Source organism: Quercus robur, chromosome 5 (assembly GCF_932294415.1).
Source record: "Quercus robur chromosome 5, dhQueRobu3.1, whole genome shotgun sequence".
Lineage (NCBI taxonomy): Eukaryota > Viridiplantae > Streptophyta > Magnoliopsida > Fagales > Fagaceae > Quercus > Quercus robur.
Window position 1 is genome coordinate 42,065,843 of NC_065538.1, and position 7,266 is coordinate 42,073,108.

The following is a 7,266-nucleotide window of genomic DNA, read 5'->3' on the forward strand; positions in this document are numbered from 1 at the left end:
TGAGAATCGTGTCCCTACAATTGGCGCCATCTGTGGGAAGGCTTGCGCGTTGGCACGGGTGGCGCATGGGTCAGCTCTCTAGCAAGCAGAGATTCACGAGTTTTTCCCATCTCCGGCGACGTGCAGTTGTTGCTCCGCCATAAGCTTCTGCTAGGGGCTACGCCTTGCACCGCTAACGGCGCGGGCAGCTCTAGGGGCTTCCGGCCTCAAGCCAACTCTCCCCTCCCTGGCCTAGGGGTTACCCTTCGAAAAATAAATAACTATAGAGAAAAGACTACTTAAGAAGAAATCTTACAAGTTTTGGACAGAACCAAGGCCTTGCATGGTCCTCGGACCTAAGCCTATGGGGAAACCAAGTACAAACAAGAAATCTTACAAGTTTTGGATAGAACCAAGGCCTTGCATGGTCCTCGGACCCAAGCCTATGGGGAAACCAAGTACAAACAAGAAATCTTACAAGTTTTGGACAGAACCAAGGCCTTGCGTGGTCCTCGGACCCAAGCCTATGGGGAAACCAAGTACAAACAAGAAATCTTACAAGTTTTGGACAGAACCAAGGCCTTGCGTGGTCCTCGGACCTAAGCCTATGGGGAAACCAAGTACAAACAAGAAATCTTACGAGTTTTGGACAGAACCAAGGCCTTGCATGGTCCTCGGACCCAAGCCTATGGGGAAACCAAGTACAAACAAGAAATCTTACGAGTTTTGGACAGAACCAAAGCCTTGCATGGTCCTCGGACTCAAGCCTATGGGGAAACCAAGTACACAAAAGCACCATCGGAGTTCCCTACTTCCCAGTCGATTGCTCGGATGGATTATTTAGAGATTATCAGCCTTGGATGGTATTCACGCGCTTATCACAGAATATTCAACTGCTATCCCGGTTAGTTTCCTAAGTTTGATTTACTACGAATTATCGATATAATGCCTGGTATTATTGATAAATTGGAGTTAGTTAGATTACGTTTCAAGCTATTTTGCTCTAAATATTCTTGAAGAAACACACCCATGGGGCACACCCGTTCACAAAGTAGTGTTGCCAAAAGATCAGTACTCAAAACATGTAAATAGATTTCTATTTTTACTGAAACAAAGAAATAGTACAGCGTACAATGAAAAGCTAGAATCAGCTTATGTCAGAACTCACTACGTAACTGAATAGGAAGATACAAGAAAAAGTATATAAAACAAAGCCGAGGAGGTGGCACAGAAAAGAGGTTGGCTACTGCTTCAAGACCTCATTCTGCCTCAGTGCTTTTACATGCCCAAAACTCGGGCAGCAAAAGAACCCAGCCTGGGGCCCGCAACCTCGAAGCTCTAGAGTGCAGAGAGAACCCAACTTGAGCCTGACACCGTTGAAGGAAAGGTGCAGGGAGCCGGAAGTTGAGGGGTTTTCTCTAAATATTTGCCTGCCACAAGGCAGAGGCGCTGATGGCGGAGAATCTTTCTTCTGACACGCCAAGATTCAGGCATGAACAGAACCTGCTTCGGATTTTGACTAAAAGGGGGAGAAACACCCTTTCCCCTCGGTCGAAATGGAGTATTCCACTGAACTTATGCTTCCTGCGCCCATACCTTACTATTTCGAGTCTCATGAGGACACGGCGCTTCCGTGGCGGAGAGAGTTCTTCCTTCCCAACCTTCGCCTCAAACAGGTTATGTTAAGGGAGGACAGCACCAAATATAGGAGTTGCGATTTGGGAGGAGGCTGAAGGAGCTGTGTGTATATAAAGCAGCTCTCTCTCTCTCTCTCTCTCTCTCTCTCTCTCTCTCTCTCTCTCCCTCCTATTTATTTGAAAAGACAAGGCGGTGGCTGTCAACTCACGCAGCGTCCCAAGGAACGCTACAGACAAAATGGCTCTGGTCCAACTTCCCACGTCAACTGCAACCACAAGAATAAAGGAGCCTCGTAAAGGCGCACCTCGAACACTGGGACATCAGAAAGTGCCGCGTGGCCAGAGATTGCATAAATACCTCTTAATTCGTGGGCCTAGTGAATTCGCGGCCCAGGCCCGTTCTGCATAAGGGCCCAGGGACTATGGCCCACGCCGAGGAATAGCCGCTGCCGAGGGCAACCTCTGCTCGGCGCCTCGTGATATACCTGAAGAAAGGGAGAAATTGAATTCAAAAAGTTTTGGACAGAACCAAGGCATTGCATGGTCCTCGGACTCAAGCCTATGGGGAAACCAAGTACTCTAAATAAGTTTTGGACAGAACCAAGGCATTGCATGGTCCTCGGACTCAAGCCTATGGGGAAACCGAGTACTCTAAATAAGTCTTGGACAGAACCTAGGACTTGCATGGTCCTCGGACTCAAGCCTATGGGGGAAACCAAGTACCTAAAAGAAAAAGCATAAGTCCTAAACAAAACCCAGGCTGTGCGAAGTCCTCGGACTCAGGCCTTTTGGGAAATCAACTACTCGGATGGAGAAGCTTCTCGGCTTAAATACTGGAAAAGGTTAAGGCCAGTGTGTTAAGAAGATGGCGAAACGACCTGATGATCGTCAGCCTAAGGAAACTGTTCATCGGGAGGGTGACATGTCCTCGGATAACTACTTCTTACACCTTATCAAGCACTTAGTCCCCATCTCGGCTAATTTTAAGGTAAGTCTCATTCCTCACCGGTTGGATCGTTATGTCGAATAATAATTTTGTTAAAGTTATTGTGGCGTCTTTTTATTAGCGAGTATTTTGGCCTTAGTTGTCATTGATTCCAATGATATACTATTGTACCGAGCAATGCTTGCAAATTTATTAAAACATATAAACAGAACATACGAAATAGAATAACAATAACTTTTATTAATATGAAAAATTATTACAACGTACAAGGAAGGGCTTAAGCAAGCCTATACAAAAAATGAATTGCCGAAGCAGTAATGACGTCCGTAATACAGATAAGTAAACAGTCAGGTGTCCTTTAAACTCGCCTTCAAAGTCTCTCTAAAATCTCTGCCTCAGTACTGCCCATATCAGGAGAAGAACCTTATATAGAAAAGAGGAAGGAGAAGGAAGAAGAATTGGAACACATGGAAGCACTTCAGCAAGCTCTTGTCGCTGAGGAGTGCAAAGGGAAAAGAAGATGGAGGACATGAGCAGGAAGGAGGAGAAGAAGAGGGAAGAAATGAAAAGAAAAAGAAAGGAGCAAAAGAGAGAGAAGGGGAATCAAAGGGTGGCGCCAGTGAACAAAGAGAGGAAGAAGCAAGGGCATTTAGTCCCTGCCTCAATCCTAACTCTTAGCACACTGGAGCCATATTAGGTATGCTCATGAGAGAGCGGGTGGAGATGATGATGGAGGTTTTCGACTCAGTCACACTGGAAGTGGGATGTGACGAGTCCCTGCTTCGGATTTTGGCTAAAAGAATGGGGAGGCAAATCTTGAGTCTCCGCCATCCTTGCCCCGACCGAGTCATCTCAAGTTTTGTTAGGACATTGCGTTTCTGGGAGAGGAAGGGTTTATTCATGGCTGACTACTATAGAGGATGTATTATTGGATAGGGAATAACCAGATGGAAGAAGTGAACTCTGAGAAGGGCCAGAGGGATTCAGATATGAGAAAATCGCCTTTTGTCTTCTCTCTTTATATAGGGAACGAAGAAAAGGGTATATACCACGTTCATATCCCCAGGGAAATCTATAAAGAAGAACGCGCCGTTTCGTTCTCCCACGCCATCAGTAACCGTTAGATCTGGGAGGTCTCGTAAATGGGAAGATATTAAAGGCACGCTTCAGATAACCAAACGGCATAATGGCGACGTGCGCAAATTGAGGGAAACGTCTTGTAGACCGGCGCATTCCTTGGGGAGGTGAAGAGTCGCCAACGCTGATCAAGGGCCGAAATTGAATGAACCGCAATAAAGGCTTGATATTACCAAAACCCACATTTCCAACCAAGACGTTGGACAGCAGGGTTTTGAGGGGCTAATGTGGGCACAATAGTTTGTGGGCTTGGCCCGCTCGCTTATGGGGAGTCCACAGGCCCCAAACTGAAGGAAGCCAGGGCCCAAGCTCAAAAATAGTAAGCCCAAAGTGGCCCGAAGATACAGCCGAGGACAGCTTAGTTCTCGGCAGACCCAAAGTCCCATTGATGAAAGTAGCATACAAGCAAACTTAAAAGATCAGAAAATATCTCGGGGAAATAGTCCTTAATACCCTTCATTGATATGACATTGCACCTGACAGAACCGGATTCTTAGGCTTTATTGACCATCTCCAACCATTTCGGGATTAGACTGACGGGACAAATATCTGTCCTGGAAAAGTCGACCCTACACGTGGACGAAGGATAACGAACGTAGGCCAGTATAAAAGAAAACGTAAGGTAACAAAGAAAGGGATCCCATCTCACTTCCTGGGAAAAACTCCAGGGAAGAGAATGCCCGGATAATATATGTACACCACCATGAAAAACCCATCGCCGGGTAACCGGAGAAAAGCATTAAGTGCTCCTCGGACCTTATCCGAGGAGTCCAATCCATCAAGTTATAAAGTTGTGGGGCTTGGAAATCCAGGCTGAAGCCTCTCCTTATCTAAGCTCCTTAAAATCCGGTTTGGACCAATACCTTGTGACCAAACGCTAGCCTTTCAAGCCCACTCTCCACAAATTTTGTTGTGAGGGATCCTTCACGCGCGAGCCCAACGTAATCGTTGGGCCGTTTGAGAATTGTGTCCCTACAAATACTTTGTGTAATTCTAAATAATACTAAATAACTTACTAATCTTTTATTGAGTCAACATTTTTGTCTACCCAATAGTAATTGTATTAAATATTTTCTAAACACATAATTATACATGTCAAATTTCACGTTAATCGGATATTATTTATAATCCAATTGGAAACTTATATTTTTAATAAATTTTTAAAATTTAAGAAAACTCTTAACATTTTGAAATGAAACAATTTTTAATCTACAATAATATTTAACCAAAAATTAATGAATTGGAAGATCATCCAATCCAATAAAAGATTTGACAAAAATATTGAGTGATTTAAAATCAATCAAGATCAATATATATAAAATCAGAGACCTCATGTGAGAGTGATTTTACCATTTTTCATTAAGTTTTTTTACTGTTACCCAATAGATCATAGTAACTTATTTTTACTATTATATAAATTTAGCATTTTTTACCTTTTTTATTAAGTATTTTTTATTGTTACCCAATAGATCATAGTAACTTCTTTTTACTATTATATCAAACATGAGTTGTCCACTACAAAATGAACTACCTTTTAAAAGTAGACCAAACCTTATGAAAAACTCAAGCCTAGTTATTACCTTACATATTATGACCAAAGTTTGACTCTTTCCATGTGTAAATCAAAGCAAAAACTCTATCCTCTTACAAACTCTCTTTTTCCTCCCTCACGTATAGACGATACTTCTAGAAAATCTCATTCTCATGAAATCATGTCTCCATTTTTCCCCAATTTCAATTCAATATGCTTTTAGCTATTAATAATGTTCTATGCAATTTATGCAGACAAATTCTCTGTCATCGACCAGTGCAACAAAAATATATATAAATCTTGAGATCCCTGAGGTTGTTGAAATAATTGACAAGTGCATATTTCTAAAATTTATAATAACAAAAAGTCTAATAAATAGAATATACTATCTCACAAAATGCCATTAACTTAATATTTTCTTAAAAAATCTTCAATGATAGGAATGGTAAAAAACATGATCCTATACAAGAAATACCAAAAATAAATGCAAAACAATTTTCATAGGAGGATTTATCTTTAAATAATATGAAGACAATAGTAAAGATAAAATTCATTGAATGAAATCCTATGAAATAGGTTTGTTAATCATTTCAAATTATACTCATCATTTACGTTAAAATAATAATAATAATAATAATAATAATAATAATAATAATACATCATATTATTTACATTAAAAAAATAATATATATTAATTTCAAAGTTCATTGCAAGATGTGAACTGCTAGGGTATTGCAACAATAAGTAACATTGATACAATAATGGGTTGGTATTACATTTTGTGCATACTTTGTGAAAGGAATGTCAAACCACAAGCAGGATCATTTTGGTGTGCAAAATGTGAAACAAAAACAAATATTTCTATCCCAAAGTTAGAGGCACTCACATTAACTACATACTCTCCAAATATTTATAATATATTTATCTCACTATAACTACTATATATATATATATATATATATATATATATACACAATTGCAAACTACTTCAGATACAGGATTCAAATTGAAATTTTTTATGCGGACAAAACAAATTTTGTGATATTTGATCGAGATGTCGAGAAAATCCTAAGTAAATCTACAAGAGATCTTGCTGAAAAATAAACTAAGGTACAACTTATTTAAATTTTTGTAAAACTATTGATATTGGAAAAGGAATCCCACGTGATTTTTTTTATAAAAAAATTAGGAAAAAAATAGATTTTCCTACTTCATTTGAATGAATTCAATTTAAATGATGGTTTTGAAAATTACATAGTTGTTAAGATTTTTTATGCACCTTCAAATGACAAAAAAGTATGGAAGAAAAAAAAATATTTACACAATCCAATATGCTATATTAATTCTTTTTGTTGCACTATTCCAAAATTAAAAAAATAAATAAAAATAAAAACATTTACAAAAAACTGTCACATCATTGAAATTTAATATAAATGCAAATACCTTCAAAAAATATTAGCGACAAAGTCCAAACTTTGTAAGATCCAATCAAGAATCTCCCGGTGCCAATTCATTAGTGATTGACACAAATGATGCAACAAAAGGAAAAAACTGATGAAAGCTCAAAAATTGAACAAATATGGACGGACTAAACTTCAAACGTGGAAGATGGAGAAACTGATGATGATAACAAGCGTCACCATACCGCAATAACAAAGCATTGAAGAAAAAAAAAAGATTTCATAATGAAGCTTTTTATTACATCATATAATAAAAATCAATAATATAGAATGAATTAATATGCTTTTATCAACTTTTATTATATAATATTACTCCAAAGTTGTGTTAATTATTGCTTATTACCTGAACAAAATAATTATAATAGATATATGTGTGTGTAAGGTTGAATTTAATCAACCATCTTGTTGGCTTTATTCCGTGCCAAATTTACTTGTATTTCAGCATTTAGTAACCCTATATTTAGGTAGGATTGCTGTAAGGGTAGTGAGTGAGATAGAGTGTTGAAATGCTTAAAAGTGTGCAAGAAAACAGAGACTCGTAACTTGATCTCGCGGGTGACTCGCAGCTTCAAGCCG